Source organism: Psittacula echo, assembly GCF_963264785.1.
Source record: "Psittacula echo genome assembly, chromosome: 16".
NCBI classification, from domain to species: Eukaryota; Metazoa; Chordata; class Aves; order Psittaciformes; family Psittacidae; genus Psittacula; species Psittacula echo.
Window position 1 is genome coordinate 4,124,832 of NC_137752.1, and position 20,841 is coordinate 4,145,672.

A 20,841-nucleotide genomic window follows, 5' to 3' on the forward strand; every position below is an offset into this window, starting at 1 on the left:
TTAATCCATCTAACAAGAAGTTCTCTTGTCTTCTCTCGGCACCAAAACTAATTACACAGCAAACCACAAGTGTGTGGTTTCATGCAGGGATATAAGGGAAGAAAAGACAATGTTTGCATGAGGGTATAAAGAATACCATCAGATAAAGTCTGTCACATTTTGCTTCCTTTCAGCCCACTTCCTACACCTGAGAAAAGCCAGGGCACCGCCTCATCCCTCCTGATGCCAAACCCTTTGCTCTTTGTGGCAAGCTGATGCTGTAACTCCTGATACAGGTTTTCTTCAGACTTCGTTACGAGCTGCAGTAAATTATTTCCTTTGCCTCTGGGTCCACCTTATTCACAAAAAGGTTCAAATCATGGACCACCCTTCAGAGGAACCACTGATGGTCACCTACAATCACAGCTGTGGACACATCCCACTCTGATCAATATGCCTGTGTAAACTGAATCTGCAGTCTCCAGTTCTCCATGCCAGGTTTCTGCTCTTAGTTTTACTATTAAAGTTTCAATAGAAGAGAGGTTCAATATTTTTGAGATGAGAAAATAGGGATGTTTTCCCCTGTGTTCATTTTTACTGTTTTCTAGTGTCACAGCACACCTGAAGCATTACACTTTAATCTACCTCTTTGCCCAGTTACTAACTGATGGGCAGGAAAACAAAATTATGCAAGACAAGAATTCATCCAATGCTAATGCTTGTTGCTTGTCTCGGTAATTGAAGACCTGTGTTAAATAAATGGAAATAGGGTCATGTCTGCTTAAGTAGAAAGATGAGGAATGAGCAAGAAGTAAAATAAGAAGTCTAATCTCTGTAATAGGAACACCATTAACATTCACAGCATGAGGTGCACTGGGGGAATTTTAGAGTAACTCATTATAGCTCCCAACCCAGGGAACAAGGGGTCACAGCAGTCAGGAAGGAAGGGGCTGTTAGAACAGTAAGGCTATTCTCTTATGAAGCAATCTGACTTGGACAGTATGTTTTAGAAGGAGTGTGTTGGATAGGCTCGAAATCAACATTTTACTTTGTGACTATACTGTTAATATGAACTGTCAGCATAACTATAACTAGATGCACAAGGGCATAGGATTTGAATACTGCCTCTAGCCTTTGCTATCTACTACAAAAGAAGTAATTTCTGCCTATGAGTTTTAGAAAAGAACAAAGCTTTGTTTTAAAAAGTAGTAGGATCTTTCTGCCTCGTATTCCTCTTATGTTAGGAAGTCAATCAGCTAATCACAATGGTACTAACAATTGCCAACTGTTCTATGAAGGAATTTCTGGACAGGATAACTATCAGACATGGGAGTAACATGGGCGTTTTTTGTGGTGTAAGTTTTTAAATGCATAGTCAGCAATGGTCATGAGGCATGAGTTGTACTTTCAAACTGGTTTGACTGCTTACCACTTGTGTACAGAAAGGCACTGTTTAAGAGGGAATGGAGAGGTGCAACTTTCAAGGTGTAGATTTAACGTTTCTCTGCACTCACACGTGCCTGCACAAGGTGCACTGCAATGCAACTGCTTCTCAGATGGATGAGCAGAGCCAGGTCCTGTACAGCACTGTACATCCACTTAAATGAACACTTCCACATACCTAAAAGGAAGTACTTCAGGCCTTTCAGTGGTGCTTTAGAGCAGAGTGCTGTTCACTAGCTGGCACGTAATGTTGATGGTACATCTCAGTCTTCTGCCTTGTGGGGAAGGAAAGCCCATGACAGAAAGCTCTCGGGGGGCTGAACATTCCTGCTGCAAACCTTCAATTCACCTGTTTCTAAGCTGTGCCTCAGCTCCTCCCCCTCGCCAGAGCACCCTTTCATCTTATTTATTAGGCAAAATGGTGGGGATAGGTTAATCAGTGGAGAGGTGGGATGCTGATAGCCCCAGGGCTGCCCCAGCTGTGTGATGGAGCAGCACTGCGGGGGGAGAGGATGGCTGATGAGCTTTTCAGCTTGAATCTCCATGGGCTTCGTGTTCACATGGGGAAGCCCATCTTAGATCTGAGAGATTGCTCAGCACAGGGCTGCTAGGCAGCTCTGCTGCTTACAAAATGCTTGTTATTTGATTAATTTGCTGGAACACAACATAGCCAGGAATACTTCAGAAATCTCCCCAGATGTCCCCCTCTGTGTCTTTTCTACATTAATATGAACAAAATCGATGAAGTCTGAAGATTCTCTTTATAAATAAAAGATACAGCATGTCAAAGGCAGCAATGACTTAGCACTTCTCAGACTGTTGGAAAGCGGAGGCAGTTTTGAATGTAGCAAAGCAGCAAAGTGCATTTGTGCATGTGCTAAGAGAGAGAAAGAGGAATACTGGCCTATTTTACTTAAAAGTGGTGGAAAGCACATACAGAACATTGCAACGTACTTTTGAATGTACATTGGGGGATGTGCAGGTTCAAACTAATTCTTGTTAGTAGAAGCCAGTAATTCTGCTTATTCCTATATAAAACACAGGGAGTAACTTGAAATCTGATCCCTCTTCAAAATGCACTTTAACTGTAATAAAGCAACATTTCTGAAGTAATGTTTCTTATGTCTGTCACTATGGCAACCTGCTAGGTGCCAGTATGACAGGAAACCTGCATTATGAGGCTGCATCCCAAGTGGTTGTATCAGAAGGCAAAGGCAGCATCATATATGCCAAAGAAACAAACACAGTTTAAAAGCTTCTAATACTGTTTTAAGGCAGTTCACAAAGGCTTTGAGCAGGACTTTTCAGCAAACTCCGAAAACAAACTGAAGGTTGTCAAACAAGTACTTCTAAAATTACCTTTTAGAAAGCTTTTCAGGCTGCATTGCTTCCTCCAGCCATTTGTTACTGTAACACCAAAATGATGGCTAGTGCCTGGGCTTCAGTAACATAGTCTAAGATTTGTTTCTTGCATGTTTGTTTATAAAACCCAGTAATAACTTCTTAAAACTGAAACATTTTATATTAAATAGCAAATAAAACAACAAAACATTTTTAAGAGAGAATGCCTCAGATAAAAAGCTTTAGTGATTATCAAAGGCGCAGAACTGAGAAATTCTCCTTTCCACTACACGTTTAAGGTGATGCAGAAGAACAATTACAAAGTCTCAAGCCAGATGTTAGCAAACATTTCTGTGGGCAGCCCTGACTTGTTGGGAAAACAGTCTTATTTTGCTACTTGTTATGCAAAAAATATTTTTCTTAGAACACCTAGCCTGGAAAGTTTATTTCAGGTTGAGAAAGGAAAAAATACTTTAAGAAGCCTGTTTTCTTGTGCGATCCTTAAGGATGCTTACAAATTAAGTATTTTGCCTTCGTGTTACAGAAATTAGAGTCCTTTAAGAAACAAGTTCAGGCATTTTGCTGGAAACAAATGTCCTGACCTGCAAATTAACACCACTTCTGTAGTCAGAGTTCTCAGAAGGATAAACATTTCTTGCATACTTATTGAGAAGGATCTGCCACTCATTCAGAGCCTGCTCCAGAGCCCACTGAAGCAGATAATAGTCTTTCCATTAACCTCCCCAAGGTGAAGATCTGACCCATATGCAGGCAACTGTAAAAACTGGCCCTACAGTCACTAACATCACTGCTAAAACTTTCAGCACTTTCCCCCATTATCAGGACTGTACCCTTCAGCATTCAGAAGGTCCCATCTGTGAGCAGACCCTGACCCTGTGCTCTTTACTAAGCCAAGGCTCCCACTCAGAAACAGTAATGAATAAGGTAGGCAAGATCTGACCTTCCCTGTAAAAAAGTCTATCTTTTCCCTGAACAGCTGATGTTTGGGAATATGCTGATCTTTACTTGCCCACTGAATAGCAAACTTTTCACATACTTGGAACATAGACACACCACTTCTTTCTCAGGTGACTGAAAACAAAGGTAGAAATCCAAACCAACACACAACTGCACTACAGTTACGGAGACAGGGAGTGTTCCCTGTCTTCGGTTCAACATCAACCATACATGGATGTTTCAATGCTTTCCTGGGACAGGAGATGTATCACATCACAGAAAAATAGCATGCAGTGAGGGTATCACAACAGAGGCTTTACACCTTCCATGGCACCGACAGGTAAAAGAAAGCAGGGCTGCTCCCAAATGAAAGCACATCGTAGGTTTTTATTCCTCCTTACTCAAGAACAAAAGAATTGACTTGCATATGGTTGTTTTCTAGCTGTTCAAGTTCCACTGGGCAAGGCTTCCAAAACAGGATATCACTTTATTATGCATCATATCTACATATTCATTTAGCATCATACCTACTTTGCAATTGGATAGCAAATGTAATATAAATCCAGAAGAATTGCATGTTACTGCCTAGTAATTGTACCCAGGATCACCAAACAATTCAGGAACTAATGCCATGAGCCTTATACCCTTTTCACCTCCTCCTAACACATAGCACATTAAGCAGGCACTTAATGTTTTTCATTGGCTTGAACTCTGGTCAAGAAACCTTCTGGGCTTCACCTGAGTAAGGGGTTATCCCAAAGCTCTTCAGCAGCCAAAACTACCGCCCTCTATTAGCAAAGCAGTCACTGTCCTGAGCTGAAGCATCACCCTGAGATGCCTCGTGAGGTTCTTGTTACCTCCAAGGTGAAAGGCTAAGGGTTTGTGAGGGCTTTGCCAGACTATGGGTTACTTATTTCCCCTGAGCTGGTAGGGAGAGTAAGAGACAGGAAAAGGGCAGTCTAAGCTCTCCTTATATTCTGACAGCTACAGAAACTGGTTTAGCCTTTTGTCTGTTCCTTGGCATCCAAGTCAGATCTAATTTAGAATCATTGTCATACCAAAGCATAATCAACAGTGTCAGCAGAGGTTTGAATCAAGCTCAGCCCTGCTATTCTGATCTGACAGTGCTGCAAGTGAGGTCAAACATAATGTTTTCTCTGCTGAGACTACCAATGGGGATCCAAAGACAAGGAAAGGCATTACTGGTCTCTCCTATTGTTTTAAGGTTTAGATTACACCCTGCTGAACTGTGGCTTTTGTTAATGAATTTAAAGTTAAGAGAAAGACTGACTCTCCAATAGATCAGGACCCGGCTTAGTCTTTGCCCTTTACAGGTTATTGATGAGAAATGGACAAGGACAGCAATGTTATCCGTGTCAGGTACCAAAACAACTGCTTTCTGTAAAGCAATTTCCCCCCACCCCAGTGCTCTGATCAGGTGGGTTTTTTTTCCTCAGTATTTAGCAAATATTTAAAGCTCAAAAGATACAAAGAAGCAAGGAGAAATTCAGCATCACAAAATCTACAGTGCTAATTGCAGGCAACAATGTTTTCTGAAGGAAGCATCAAGTGAATTCGGGGAGTTTCAGAATGAGTAGATGTTTGTTAGATTGGCAAATCCATTTGATCAGTTTTGATAGTAGCCTAAGCTACTTAAGTCTGAATACTCTTATCAGTTCAGATTAGAACAAGATGCCCAACTAAAACAACATTTTATGCAGTTTGTGTTTTCAATTAGAAATGAAAGGGTCTTCATATCAGTATATCAAATCTGTAACTATTAGAATCTCAGTTACTTTCACATACAGGAGCCCATCTGAAATGATGGTTCATCTAAGCTTCCCTAACATGGTAATGGGTATTACTTTGCCTATCAAAGTAACCGGGTGTGGCAGTGAAGATAAGACAACAGGTTACCCAAGAACTGCCAGTGAAGCATGCAGCTCTCCTTTAAGTGTCATGTAAGAAGTAGGACATACAGAAATTTCTAGGAGTTTACTCACCACTGCCATCTCCTCAGCAAAACTAGTGCTGTACTGCAGATACCCAGGTGTGTGGCCAGGGTGGTAACAAGGCAGAACACATGAGTGTGCCTTTTTGCTTGCAGGTGATTGACTTCATGGCAATGCAGAAGGAAATTCTCCTGGGGGGGGAAAAAAAAAAAAAAAAAAAAAAAAAAAAAAAAAGAGACTTCTATCAATAAATGAAGTTTAAAAACCTATAAAGAGACAGAAAAGCCTCTAATTCTAATGCTGTATTGTACTTGTGCCTCAGTTCCTGAGCTGATATTCCTGACAAGCCATGGTAGGTCTTTATTTCTTTCCTCTACCCATACTGTAAACCTGTAACACAAAATGGATCTGCTATGTGTAACTTACTGATCTGGCCTCAAATGCCTCTTTCCTGAAAACACTGCAAAGCAGAACTGTAATTTCATTATGCAGTGTAGTCCTCAGTAATAGCAGAGGGACAGCATCTGATGGTGATGACAATTGTGTTATTAGAGTTCTCAGAATAGACTTCCTAAACTATAGACTTTCTAAAAGATTTTGATCCATTTGTGTGAGACAACTAGTCTTCCTGAGGATCCTCACAAAACACACATCCTCGGTATTGGGAAGCATCCTTCCCATGCCTAATGGAGGTTACTTTTCTTTCTGAAGTCATAAATGACTGGGTTGATCTTGCAACCACAGCCACTGCGGGAAGCTGGAAAATGCACCAGTGCAACACAACACTTGAATTTCTACTGTACAAAAGGCTGGTGTAGAGGTGGTACCTCCACCATGAAAGGCTCAATCCAAAATTGAATTTTCATTTAATGTTCTTTTTTTAACCATTTTGGAGAAGTCCCCATTTTTTGTCAGCTTCTTAAATAGCTTTCATATCTCAGGCTTCATATGCTCACTTTAGCTTTTGCCACATTTTCTTCTTACATTGATTTTTTAAAAGCCCACAGGCATAAAAAATACTGCACAATTATATACCTATGGGTAAGGGACAATTCAGTAAATTTGCCACAACTTCTAAAAAGAGCAGAAATATGTCCACATCTCCCATAAGATAGAGGAGACAAAGGAATCCTGCTTTTCACATTCAGGCATTCTTCAGAAGTTGGAAAAGAAACATTAAACATAGAAAACAAATCACATTTAAGATTAACACCTACATATTGTTTTAAGGTTGCAGTTACTTGGTTTACAGGTACAAGGAGCTAACTAGCAGCTAGATAAATACAAGGGATTTGATTAGGCAATTTTAAATGTATACCAAGAAAACATTTGCAGCAATGTTGTTTGGAGAGCTTCTTCCTATTTTCAAACAGAACAACACTGTGCCCAACAAACCCATTTCATTGTGTTAATGGAGAGGGAGGACAGAGTCAGTCAATTACATCTGAAAGTTTTTAAAATTCACAGAAGAAAACAATAATATGGTTTCCAAAAAAGTGAAATAAGGTCATAATTTGCTTGTGGGTATTCCACAAACAGGAAAGATGCCAAATTCATTTAATAAATGATTCACTATGAGTTACACACCCAATATAGACAAAAATGAAGTTCATTCACACAGCCACAACCCAGCCTTGATGGTTTCAGCTGTTGCTTTCTCTGTGAAGTGGTATTTCATTAACAAAAATCAATGAGAAGATACTAGGTGCTTTCTTATTATCTCTATGACTACAGCAATACCATATGCTTAGATCAAGGATCAGGAAGTAAGAAGGAAGGACCTCAAATGTAGGCTAGGAAATTTCAGTGCAGAAGTGAGGCAGAGATGCAAATAAAATACAAATCGTTCTTCCACTGAAATTGTGTCTAAAATTAATAATGAACAAACACTGTCCTTCAGCCAATACTATGGAACAGGTAACAAGCTTACTAGAGAATTAGTGGGACTATTAATAGATTACTTTGTCTCCAAGATGCTCAATAGCAAAAAATAGGTTATTAATATTATAGCCACAATTCATTTAAAAGCAGTCCACTCTAACCTCATTTTGCTGATCATTCCTTAAAAGTCCAGGCTTTTGGAATAAAACAGGTTGTCAGTAGTGTGAATTTCTGGTGTAAATAACTTCGGAAAGAACACTGTGAAATAACGGAAACAGGAGGATATTAGGATCTGCAGACACTGAGCTTGGGGCTTGCCCAGAATTTTTGCACCACTGATGGACATTAACTTGCACAATTAAGGGTACAGGATCAGTTCCTGAAGCATTTCTGTGCCCTGGATTTATAGAGGTTGCATTTTCATTAAAGATGGCTGAGTATTAAGATGAAGACAAAGACAGTGATGGTGAACAAAAAGAACTGTGTATTTATCAAAAGGTTTGGCATAAATATGGTGCTGGTAGAGGGTTTCAGCTGTTTTATGTCTCAGCAACAGTTTAAACAATAACATTCATATCACAGAATGGTGTAGATAATATCTGCAATAAAACTGGGTCTTTTATGTTCAGAAGCAGACAAAGCCAGGAGAGCACATTGATAAATGAAGCTGAACCTTTGTATTTCGTTGTGGTGGAGCTCCCTCTAGCTTATGGCATTAACCCTGTATCTGTAAATCATATTTGCTTAAACTCATCCCTCCATTTTCAGGGTAGAAAAGGCTTCCGATTCTATATTCTTGGAAGCATTTATGACATTTATAATTCAGCTGAAAAAAACCCAAAAGCGTCTAAAGCCCAGCTGCTAGTTGAATGACATTAACAGGTCTGATGACAGTAAATTTCATACTTTTATAAAGAAGAGTATAAGGAAAAGATTTCTACATCTATGTATGTGACTGTCATAAGCAGTGCTTTCTGTCTCTTCCAGCTTTTGCTTGTTTATTTTTATGTATATAAAAAGATGCATCTTTTTACCCACTTGGTTGAGAGAATTTGCCTTTCCAAAATGGCAATAAGCAAGCGAAGATTCTGCAAGGTAAATTTATTTGCTAATACAGCATTAAATAGTCTGAGCAATCCCAATTCCTCAAAAAATTATTTAATCACCTGAATTTATTGACAAGAACAAATCAGAAAAACTGCTTAAAAAGTATCTTATTCTGATTAAAGGTAGGAAAGTAATCACCATGACTTCTCTTGTTCAGAATAAGAATAGTCATTTGGTTTAGTTGCAGAATTCATACAGGTTCCCCTCTTTAGGATTCCTCTACTTTTCAAGGCTGAATTAATGATTGTAAATGCTAACTGTACCTTTAAAAAAAAGGTGGAATGAATGGTGCATTATGGAAACATTGTTTTGCTGAAATGCTAATTTGGGGAGATTAAGAAGACATTTCTGAAGAACAACATCCAAAATCTGATGCGAAGCTTAAATAACTACAGAAATGATAAGCAGGCAGAGCTACAGGAGAAGAGTTAATTAAAAATCTCCAAGGCAACTTATATTCCTTTGTCACAAAATAAATGCTATGCTACTGATACTGTACCTGTAAACTGAAAAATCACCAGCTGCTGCTGTAGCTAACCAGAGAATATAAAGGATTTACTGGTTAGCAATGTCTTAAATAGTCTGCATTTTAAATGCATTTGGCCACCCTTCTTCATAAATATTGCTCCCTGGGTTTTCTATTTAACTTCACAACTACTTATCATAAGCTTCTTTGTCCACTGAAAAATTAAGTTCACCCATATTAAAATTAACAACAAAGAATCAGCTTATTACAGACTTTGAAGAATTTGATTCAATAGGAATTAATATTAAATTCAGACTGAACACAGAGAAACAAAATAGACACTTTATATACCTTGTGTGAAATCCTAAAGCATAATGTAAAAATCTGTGGGGCTGAAACAGTGTCTATATTATTGCTTGCCCCAATAAATTAAGGTATGAGATAACATTTAAATTCTAAAAATAAAAATAATGTAGCTGGTTTATTTAGAAACTGAATGCTTTGAGAATTGTCTTATCTGATGCTAATTTATCTGCTGAACTACAGCACTGATAGAGATAAAAATGCTAAAATAGCCTGCTGAAGTTTACTCTGTATTATCTAATGAAAGCAATTCATCACAGAATCTGCTTTAATTCAAATTACGTTTGAATGTATCTTAAAAAGATGAGTGAAAAGAAAAAATATTTAAAGGGAAGAAACCATTCTCAAATATTAATGTTCTTAGAGTATCACTTTGTTTGTATCATTTTCAAAACCATGTTTGATCAAATTCACCTTGTTAGAGTTTAAAATCTAGTAAAAGAAGTGTAATTTGAGTCACATAGGTAGAAGCACACAATCTCAGCCGATCAGTGACAAGAAGTTAAAGGAAAGAAGGGTTTTTTAAAAGCCTTGTCTCTGTACCATGCAGTGTGTTTGTTTGAAGTATCAGCATGACAAGAAACTGTGACAAAGCCACTTTACTGCCCTAATTTTACATTAGGAATTCTTGCTCTTGAATGACTAGTGTCAAACCGCATATCCAGTTCCATAGGCTTTTTGAATTAATTTTTCCTATTACATGTTGAAATCAGCTTCTATCCTCTAAGTTTGGAAGGAGGTGAGAGGGCAAGAGACTGACACTCACTATCCCTAATGATTTAGGGGAAATATCCCATTTAGGAGCATTTAGTCTGCATTTGATCTAACGAGACTCTTGTCACCTTGTTTTAAAATGTATCACCCAAATTAAGCTTCAAACTGAATACAGCTTACTATGAAGATCAATAAAATACTAATTATTTTGAAGAGTGTATTAGACTTGAAACTAAAATCTTAAGAGCAAATAGATCTGATAGTCATGCACAGGAAGAATCCAGAGGTTTTTTTTATTAAACATACTAATAACAGGAATTGCATTCCTTAAATCACACCCAATACAATTAGCGTGGATTTGATTTATAGCAAATTCTAACTGCTGTATTATAACAGAAATTGCTCTTATGATTTAAAGAATGAAAATTAGTTATTTGAAGTCTTTTTTTCCCCCTGCATAAAATATGAATATTATCATATGCTGAAGTACTTTAAAAAGTAAAAGTCAGAATACAGAAGTCCAACAAATATAGATGAAATTACACTACAGCAGTGCTGTACAGTACAATACTTTGCTTCCATGAAAAGATCCTATTTTTGAATTATCACTGTAATAAGAATGCTTTGGGGTTGATCTGATCAGGCAAAAAAAAAATCTTTACTTTGCAGCCTATGAAGGGAGACAAAACTTGTTGTACACACTCGCATTCAGCTTGAGTTTACTGTGAGCTAACAGTAATCAATGCAGCAGAAATCAGAACAAAACAAACATGAAAACAACAGACTAAATGTTGCAGCTTGAAATCAAGTGACCTGGACTAGAACAATTTGGCACCATTCAAGTGCAGTTTTTTAAGGTTTTTTCACTAGACATTTTCAGACTACATAAGGAAAAAAAAGCCCAACATGTTCTAAGACTTGATCTGCATTTAGGTGTGCAAGTGATTTCATATACAAATGTGAGCTAATTGTGAAAGTCTTCCCAAAAGTCTGTGTTAAAGGACAACTGTTCTTACATAAACTATTACCATTTTACTCTGTACATTCATTATGAGGGTTTCTTTTAATTTCAAAACACTTAAACACTAAACCTGCAACTTCCTGCTTCTTGCTTTGTATTTCTTCACTAAAAGCATGGGGTTTCTGCGACTGAGAAACCTACAGAGAAACGCTCATTTTCTCTTACTTGCTGTATTTCACTCACTTGCTACAATTATTTTGCAACTTCCATGTGAATTTCTAAGCTATCCATAACACTGAGATATTTGCCCAGGAGAGAACACCAACCAGGGCCAGATACAGCCTCTGAGGAAAAAATAATACACACACATCCATCCCATCAAGTGTCTTATTCATGCATCAAATCAGAGACACAGTAAACCTATGTCTAAACAAGAATATGGAAAACTAGGGAGGAAAAAAAGAGGGAAAAAGAATAAATAAAGAGAAGGAAAGAACCTGCAGATAAGACAGTCCCACAGGTCCCCAGGCAGGGAAGGGCCCTGGGATGGTTCTTCACAAGCTCCTTTATCTCCTCTGTTACAGATATGGGTGCTTTGTAACTGAAGAATATAACTAACACGAATTTTTCCTTAGCAGCACAAAGGGTTTGCCTTATAACTGAGGTTTGGTCTCTGCCATAGGTAGATAAAATTACCAGATAAAGCAGGGTCAGTGATGGTTGCTCCCTTCAACTGTGGACATCACAGCCAAAACAAAGAAGGTCTCAACACTGACCCACAGAGAAACCTCATTCCAGCTCCCAACATAGACTGGCACATAGCCCAGGGGAGAAGTACAACACCTCCTCTGGTGTTCTGGATGTTCTAGTTACCCACACACCTTTCAAATCTTCCTCTGACTCCTGAAACAACACCAGGATCTTCTGGGATACTAAGTTCATAGGTTAACAATATAGCTTTGTAAAGGAAGCTCCTTTTACTCAGATTCCTCACCTTTAATTTCACCAAATCTGAACACAGGAGAAAAATAAAGATATTTCTCTCTCCCACAAACCACCCCAGTCATCCCTACCTCTTATTTTGCCTCTGAGCAGCCCCACTGGCCACCGCAGGGCTCCTGGTATCACAGCTCTGCCTCAGATGAAGCTCTTACAAAGCAGAGCACAAGCTTCCTTTGCATCTACATAAAGAGCTTGCTCTTACACCTCACACAGGTACTTGGGGTAAGAACAAGATGAAAAGAACCAAGAAAAACATCTAACACTCTACACATTTTCCATGAACTTACCCATAGAACAAGCACAGCAACTATACCACAGATCCCACCAGCACACTAGAAAAACACCCAACAGACGGGCCACCTCTAGCATCTTAACAGCACTGGGGCAAACCCACTGCCCCCTCCCACCCCACACACCTGAAAGCACTTCCCTTGTTAAGGTAAGAATTATCAACCAGTGGTGCCTCTTTTCAGGTTTTGTGCACCAGGTGTTTTTAATGTAAATACTTAATGCCAGCCCCAGCTGGGAAGTAAGAGATTAGCTTGTTAGAGTGGCCTGTGCTCTTGTTTGGTGAATTTCTTCATGGTGGTTTGTGAAACTTCTCTTTATTTTGGGGTTATGTTGTTGGCTATAAATGAGATTTTCCAGAGCAGAGGTCCTTCCTGAAGGAAGGACAGAAGCAGCAAACAATACTGTGGGCTGAGCTAACTGAGGAGTCTACCTCTGGCTTTCACAGTGTAAAAGGCTCACTATGGTGCTGTTACTCATGGATGGAGGAATTACTTGCTCTTTAGCCTCATTAGAAATATTGGCAGAAACTACTGTTACCTGAGCTGTGACTCACAGGGAAATGCTTTCAGATGAGCATGGTGCCACAGTACTGGTGAGGGGTCTTTTGCAAGGTGAGGACCTGGTTGTTAAGTAAATCAATTCAAAAGTTACAACAATTCTGTTGGGGAAAGTTATTCTTCTTTTGAAACTGGAAGTATCTGTATGCCACAGAGAGTAACAGTTCTTGTGCTTTTGCCTCAAATGTTTTCCTGGGTCCTTTGGAAGGGAGAAAATGTTTAGTCCTGGAAAGAGTCAATCCTTCTGAGGGCAGTGCATGTCAAAGGGAAGCTTTTGTATAGGGAAAGTAACAGATGGGGAATTAGAAAAAATCTGCAGGTTGGATCAGTTTGACCCACTATCGTTTGTCACTTGGTTTATCCACAGAACTCAGGGAAGTCCGAGGTGACCTTGTGGCCAGCCTGCAATGCAAGCTGTCGAGCACCTCTGGCTCAGCTCTGATCTGATAGACCAGAGAGGAGCTGTCAAGGTGAGCAGGGAAGGCAGTCACAAAAGACTCATTACCATGTGCACTTAACATCCTGATCTTAACAGGTTGAAGCAGTAATAGGCAGGTCATAGCTGAGCAACATACTTCTCCGCAAACATTCGCCTTAAGGGAAGCAGTCTGATTTTTCTTGCATCCCCTGAAATGGGATCTGTTGCCACACAAAGCTGTACTTGAGTTTATGATAAAGAGGCTTGGTTTGAAATAGGATTATTCACAGCCAAATGCAACTTTAGAAAAAAGGTAGTTTATTGCATCATTATTACAGGATGTAAGAAGAAGAGTTGCAAGATACACTGACCTGTAGTCCTACCTGGGCTGAAAATCCCAGCAGATGAAGGCAAACTCCTGAAGCCAGCCAGGGTAAAGAACTTGCTTCAATTATTCTTGATTAACAACCTTTGAGGGCACAAAAGCATCATTTTCCTCATCAGCTAAGAAACCATTTAAAAAATGGACTAAAGTAACAGAGGAACAAGACTGTCTTGTTAAAAATCTTTGTGTCCATAGAATGAGCTAATCTTAATGTGGGGAATTTGAAGTGCATTACTTACTATGCATTAATTTCCCAGTATAGTTCAGCAAAAGGAAGAGGTAAAAATTGTCCTCAGACTTTGTGTGACAGCTCTTCTTTCCCCAGTCCTCAAGAGCCTGCAACAGGCTGTATTCCTGGCTGCTCCCACCAGTGCTACCCCAGATGTGGGCAGCTGGCAGTAGGAAAAGCCCCTGGGGTACCAGCAGGATATGGAACAGTCACATCACAGCTGCTCCCTTTTGTCAAAATGCCACCTCAAAAGTAGAGTTTTACCTGTGACCTTTGAGGACTGTGACAATCTTAGTGACTGAAACCATTGTCCTCCAGTACACCCTCAGTGATGCTCTGTGTGGGCTCAAAGGCAGCAATAGGTGAGTGGAAGTATCTCTCCTTTCATCCCATAAATCCATATGCAATCCTCAGTCTGTGGCTTAGGCATGGATGTGATAATTGCTTAACTGAAAGATTACTGCTGGGAGCAAGGTAAGAGCTGTCACTTCCTTAATGCCGCTGATTTTTAAAAAGTTTATTAGCATGTGTAGTATTACCTTTTTGGGTTATTTTTCTCTTGTTATTAAATTCCACATAAGCTAATGACTGAAATGTAAATTAATTTATGCTGCAAATTTGGCTTTGACTGTATTAGGCTGTTTTCTACTTGGTGACAAAGAGCACTGACGTTCCACTTGCTGAGAGAGTGCACTTTGTAGCAGGTGTGCTAAACAAAGTTACTGCTCCATTTTAAGCAAACTGATGTCCTTATTGCTCTCTGTTAAAGTCTGCTGTGTGCCTAACTACAATGTGCCTAAGGTAACAGGGAACTGGAGTTCTGCTGTGTTAGATGCTTTAAGTTGAATCTTTCACAGTATAAAGATAAGTAAATGTGGGTTTAAGAAATCAAATATGAATGGGAAGTCTTTTACCCACTGGCATGTAGATTAGCTCTGTGGCCTCCAACACAAACGGGATGTGGAGCTGTTGGAGTGAGTTCAGAGAAGGGCCATGAAGATGCTCTGAGGGCTGAAGCAGCTCTGCTATGAAGGCAGGCTGAGAGAGCTGGGGTTGTTCAGCCTGGAGAAGAGAAGGCTCCGAGAAGACCATAGAGCAGTCTTCCAATTCTAAAGAGGGATTACAAGAAATTAGAAAGGGACTTTTTACAAGGCCCTATAGTGATAGGACCAGGTGAAATGGCTTTAAGATGGCAGAGGGGAGATTGAGGTGAGCTCTTACGCAGAAGTTATTCTCTGTGAGGGTGCTGAGGCGCTGGCACAGGGTGCCCAGAGAAGCTGTGGCTGCCCCATCCCTGGCAGTGTTCAAGGCCAGGTTGGACACGGGCTTGGAGCAAGCTGCTCTAGTGGAAGGTGTCCCTGCCTGTGGCAGGGGTTGGAACTGAGTGAGCTTTAAGGTCCCTTCTAACCCAAACTAAGCTGCAAGTGACAGATTAAGGTATATTCACTTGTGCAACATTTCTTATTTGTTATAGATAAGTATGAGAAAAGTCTAAAGTGCTTGTGCATAGGGTCACATCAGCTGCATCCTAAATGCAGCCACAAATCAGAGAGCTTTTATCAACTCTTCATTAACTGCAGCATTATGGCAGATACCTCTGCTCTCTGCAGCTAAATTAGGTATTACAGACACCACATCTCTTAAATATCTGTCAGAAGGCAGAGCTTTTACAAATAAACAATAACTTCTCAATTAAAATTAATTTCTATTTAAAAATATTTTTTCAAATTTGTTTCAAATGGGGTGAAAGTTTAGTAATAGATGCAATCTAACCTGACTGATAAGGGCATTTTTCTGTTAAAAATATCCTTCAGTATAAAGTTCAAAATAACAGTACTGTTGCTATAAATAATATGGTGTTTATTAATGTGCGACTTAGATATTAATAAATTTGGAAATATCATTATTAAATAAGTTGTCAGCACATTTTCGATGAAATTTCCTTAAAAAACAAAACAAATCAGAAAACCAAAAAACAAATCAGTGAAACCCAAGGTAAAAACACAGATACTGAGCTGGAAAGGTTAGGAAGTGGGTTTAATCTCTCTTTTTCCCTACCAGCTCTATTTAAGCAGGGTGATGAACAGGAAAAAGGCCCTTTAAAGTCTCCCGTGACCTCTCTGTGTCTTACACACCGGAAAACACAGCTGACCTGCGCTGGAAAGTGCTGTAGCTTTGCAGAAGGACACAAATTCTTTGCTACAACCTGAAAATCATAGCTCAATGTTAATTTCTGAAGAATAAAGTCAAGAAGAATCAGTATAAATTCAGAGACAGTTTAGTGTGACTGAAGCAAACAGATACCGTGATGCATGATTTAAAGAGCTCATAAAAGCAGACAGCTGGCTTTAGAATCTATGGAAAGCAATAAAGCAGTTAAAAATTCTCCCAGTTGTAAGGCCTATAGATTTCCTTATCTGAAATTCTTTGGCTAAACCCCTGGAGCAAATTGCGGGGCGCATGGTGGGAGTTTTGTCTTTCAGCTTGGGGGCTCGAGGGCAGTTTCCCGGCCCCTCTCTCTGACCCCCCTCGGTGCGCAGTGTCTCCACTATAGGGGAGCTTGTCTTGGCGGCAGTGTCTAGACATTCCCAGCTACTATCCTTCCTGACAGTCTCATGCCAGTGGTAATTTAAAAATTGTTTGGGATAGGCTGTGCCTCATAGACACAGGGAGCCAATAATAACCCCCAGTTCAGTGACCCTCGTCGGAGCATCAAAAAGCCGGTACAGGCAACCTCAGTTCAGCATTGGGTCAGGAATCGTGACCTCCCCTGACCTTTCCTGTAGATTTAAAATTGTTTTGAGAAAGAGAAGAATAAAAAAGATACAACTCGAGGCAGTTCTGAGAAGCACTCCAGCTTCCTGTACTGTACACATGCACATAAGTAACATGTTTAAACAGATGCAGCTCTGGCAGGCCTCAAAAATTAGGATTTAGATACTTGGTGCATTTTTTCTTTTCTAATGGAGTGCACATTGCTTGTATCTACTTTGAAAGCTTTGAAAGGACAGTGTACGAAAACATCATTTTCACTATATTTAATAGCAAAGACAAAAAAGAAGGGCAGGTAAGATTATTTAATAATCAAAAAAGGAGAATGAGCTAAGCAAAAAAAATCCTCAATAAATCATCTTATGTGGGTTCTTCTGTGGGTTTTTCAGATGTGTTACAGGAATCGCTGTCCAGTGGATCAACCAGATGAAAAAAATTAACACTAAGATTACTAGACAAATTGCCTTGTAAGAGTAAAATGCATACAATTGTAAGCTGGTTGGTTTTCAAAGGTTTCCTTTGTGTACACAGTATTTGCAGTCACAACCAATAAAACAAAATATACTAGCACTTTATTTGTGGTTTTGGTTTTGGAATTGCATAATGGTGACTAATATTTTCTCAAAACCTACTTTATAGTGTTTACTTAGCAGAATTTTCATGCACCGTACCTGGAAAGTATGAAATGTACTTTGTGTGCTTCCAAAGGGTTGTGAAGTCTCAGGAAGAGGTTTACCAGTTTATGGAAAGAGAGCAGAGAGTGTTTCTCCTTGCTGGGTTTTTATACGGGCTGGTACAGATCAGAAACACTCTAGCCTGGAGAGGGAAGGGTAAAGTAATAGGAGCTCTCAAAGAAACACAGAAATACAGAGCAGGCAGATGAACTGCAAACTCCTGAAGAGCTACATACAGATTTTACAGAGATAAAATTCAGTTTAACAACACTAAGGACATCAATGCTGTTGTTTTTTACAAAAGGAAAACATATAAATTTCTGTTACAGAAATGAGACTGTCAGCAAAGCTCAGCACCAACATGTCACAGTAGGGCCCTGGGCTCTGTGCCATTGCAGAAACAGTAGCATGTTCCCAGCATTTCCACTAAGCAGGCAGCATGATCAATTAGCTTCTGATCATGTCCAAGCCATCAGCACTCTTCCCACTGGCTGTGCACACTCCACGCTGGAAAGGAACAGGTATCCTCTGTGAGCTGTTGGTCTTGAGCTAAACACTCCTTGGAAATACATGAGGAGTTCTTGCTATGTCAAAATTATCGCCTAAGACTCTCCTCAAACACAGGCAGCTGTCTCTATACTTTGAGGCAGCTGATTGTATTCCATTGGTATTCTAAAGTTGTCTCCTAATGCTTCAGAGATGCACTCTGATTCCATTTTTTGTATTGAAAGGTTACAGTCTGATCGAATCATGAGCACAGGAGACAGGGGCCCTACAGTCGCATCTGTGATTTCCTAATCCAGTCCTGGCAAGACTAAGCTTTTGCAGCACAAACCATTCTTTAGAGGCCTATTCCTCATGGAATTCCTTTATTTAACAAGAGATAAGTTTGTCGGTGTTCTCACCGTGAGGAACTACTGGCCTAGAGTTTAAACAAATGCTGTAAAAGCCAGAATTACTTATTACTCAGAATTTACTCTTAGGTAAAATTCCTAAAGACTTCCTATTCCAATAGATCAGGACAAGAAAGGGGTTGCAAGATCTGATGTCATGTCTGAGTGAGCTGAGACACGGTATTTGTTTGCCAGAAGCCATTCATATTGCAAATCCTTTATAATTTGTTTTCTTCCCAGCCTTCTCTGGCAGCAGCGGTTGCTGTAGAAAAGCAACAGGAAGAAGCAGCAGTTCTAGTAACGTACCTTTCCTAGTACAGAATCTTCCACGGGCCTGGATCTACTCAGCTCTTAATGATGCAGAACTCACCCAGCAGAGACCTTTGGTATCTCTTTGTAATCAGTAATGGCAATTTAAAACAATAGCTGCATGGTTTTTTCCCACCCCGTTTGAAGTATCACAGCACTAGCCTGCTCTTTGATGCCAGAGTATGTGCTCACTAGGGTGTGCAATGTCAGTAAACTGATCCAAACATCACAACTCACAAGGACTGAATACAACAAAAAGCTTTGGTTCCCATGGATTCCTTGAAGCTGCAAATTATTAAATATTACCTGAAATTACTGTTCTCTGTGCACCCAATTATAAAGTCATATTGCCAGTCTGAGACAAGTACTGGAGCAAAAGAGCTCCCCAGAACTTTTATTATAAAGGTGCCTTCATTCCCTCGTGACCTGCAAATATTCCCATTCTTAAATGGGAGTAAGAGGAGAAAATAACAGAATTCTACAGCCTGAAGTGATCACTGAATCATGACAAGGTGCTCGTACAGGGCCTGTGTCAGGCTGCAGTCCATGTGATGGCTAGAGCTTCCCCAAAAAAGAAATAAGAATCTGAAAATCCTCAGTAAAAGGGGGAAAACCAGTCTTGAGTCATACATCTCCAAAGATGAGGCCGCAGTACTGTGTGCTAAATAGAAGTTGCAGAAGGCTGGGAAGCAGTTATGACCAGTGTCTGCAAGCACAAGAAATGTGATTCAGTGTAACAGACCAAGCAGGCATTGGTGCACCAGGCCCCTGGCTGAGGCACATTCCAGCACGGGAATGAGCCTCACTCATCCCCCAAGAGTCTTGTCCAGGTCTCCCTGGGCTCACATCTCCTGTATTATCCTGAAAGTTTTCCTCTATGGCTGCATCAGTAGGCGACTGAAACTGGAATCCAGTTAGTCTTTTGAGCAAACAAACAATAATAACAACAATAGAAGTAATAAGAGTTATGATGGTTCTGGTAACTATGGTGTTACTGGTGCTGATAATTAGCTGCTGTAATTTTAATATAGCATTAGTAGCGTAAATAATTAAATCTGCAGGAGAAGGTCCAGCAGGAAACCCAGGCAACCAAAAGAAAATCACTTCTAAAACTTAACATCAAATTGATTAATTTTTAAGGGCTGAATTTCTGCTTCCCATGGGGGCTGATATAGGCGAGCCAGAGGTTAGACCCAACTAGATGCTATTGTGTTTCTATGGCAACGTGGTGTTTCAAGTAGCCTCTGCCATTACCTATGATTGGTAAAATCACTACACAGTGTATAAAGTGGCCAAGAGAAGCAGCAGCCAATAAATGCAGAAAATCCTTAAATCAAAGAGACACAGAAATAAGAGATGGAAACAACCTGTTAGATCATCTTGTTCATTCCCTGAGGCCCTGTGCAGTATTATTAACAGTCTCAAGAACCCTGAAAAATCCTAAAAATTTCATCCAAGACACTTGTAAAAACTTACTGAAGGGGAGAGCAATTTCTCAGGAAGTTATAAAGAATCTTCCTAATCTGCTTTCAGTAAGTGTGCATGCACTGTACTGAGCATGCTTAGGCATTGTGTTTTCCAGCATTTGAGAACCAGGATGCATGGCAGAGGTGTCAGGGTATTACTTACCCTAACACAAGTACCTTTGCCAAAGATAAGACCTCTTAGTGTCAGCTATATTCCCCCAGATTCTCCCCTCCCGCCCCATAACAGCTTTCTGTACCCTGGAAACAGAACTATTTTGAAGATCCTACGAAAGCCTTCACTACTGCCTGTCCGTGTAAGCTGGTGGGTTCCAGGTGTCACACTGAAGAGCTGCAGAGTAAATTTCATATAGAAAGAAGACATTTCAGACAAGTATTTGTGTCACAGTTGAAACTCCATGACTGCTTTTTCAGACAAAAGGGAAGAGGGGGATTAGACTGCCTCAAAACTTTGTTTAGCCGGGATGCAGCAGTACCTTCTCAAAGCAAATGGAAGCCAAGTCTGATAGCTTCAGAGTGAGTAATTCACTACAGCTGATGGGATTAACATATGTTTGCTCAGGTTAAGAGAAGATACATCTCTTCCATAGATATTATTATTTGCTGATCTTCATATGCGTGCAAGCATGATTTCCTCATCAGCACAGATATATCCTAAAGGAA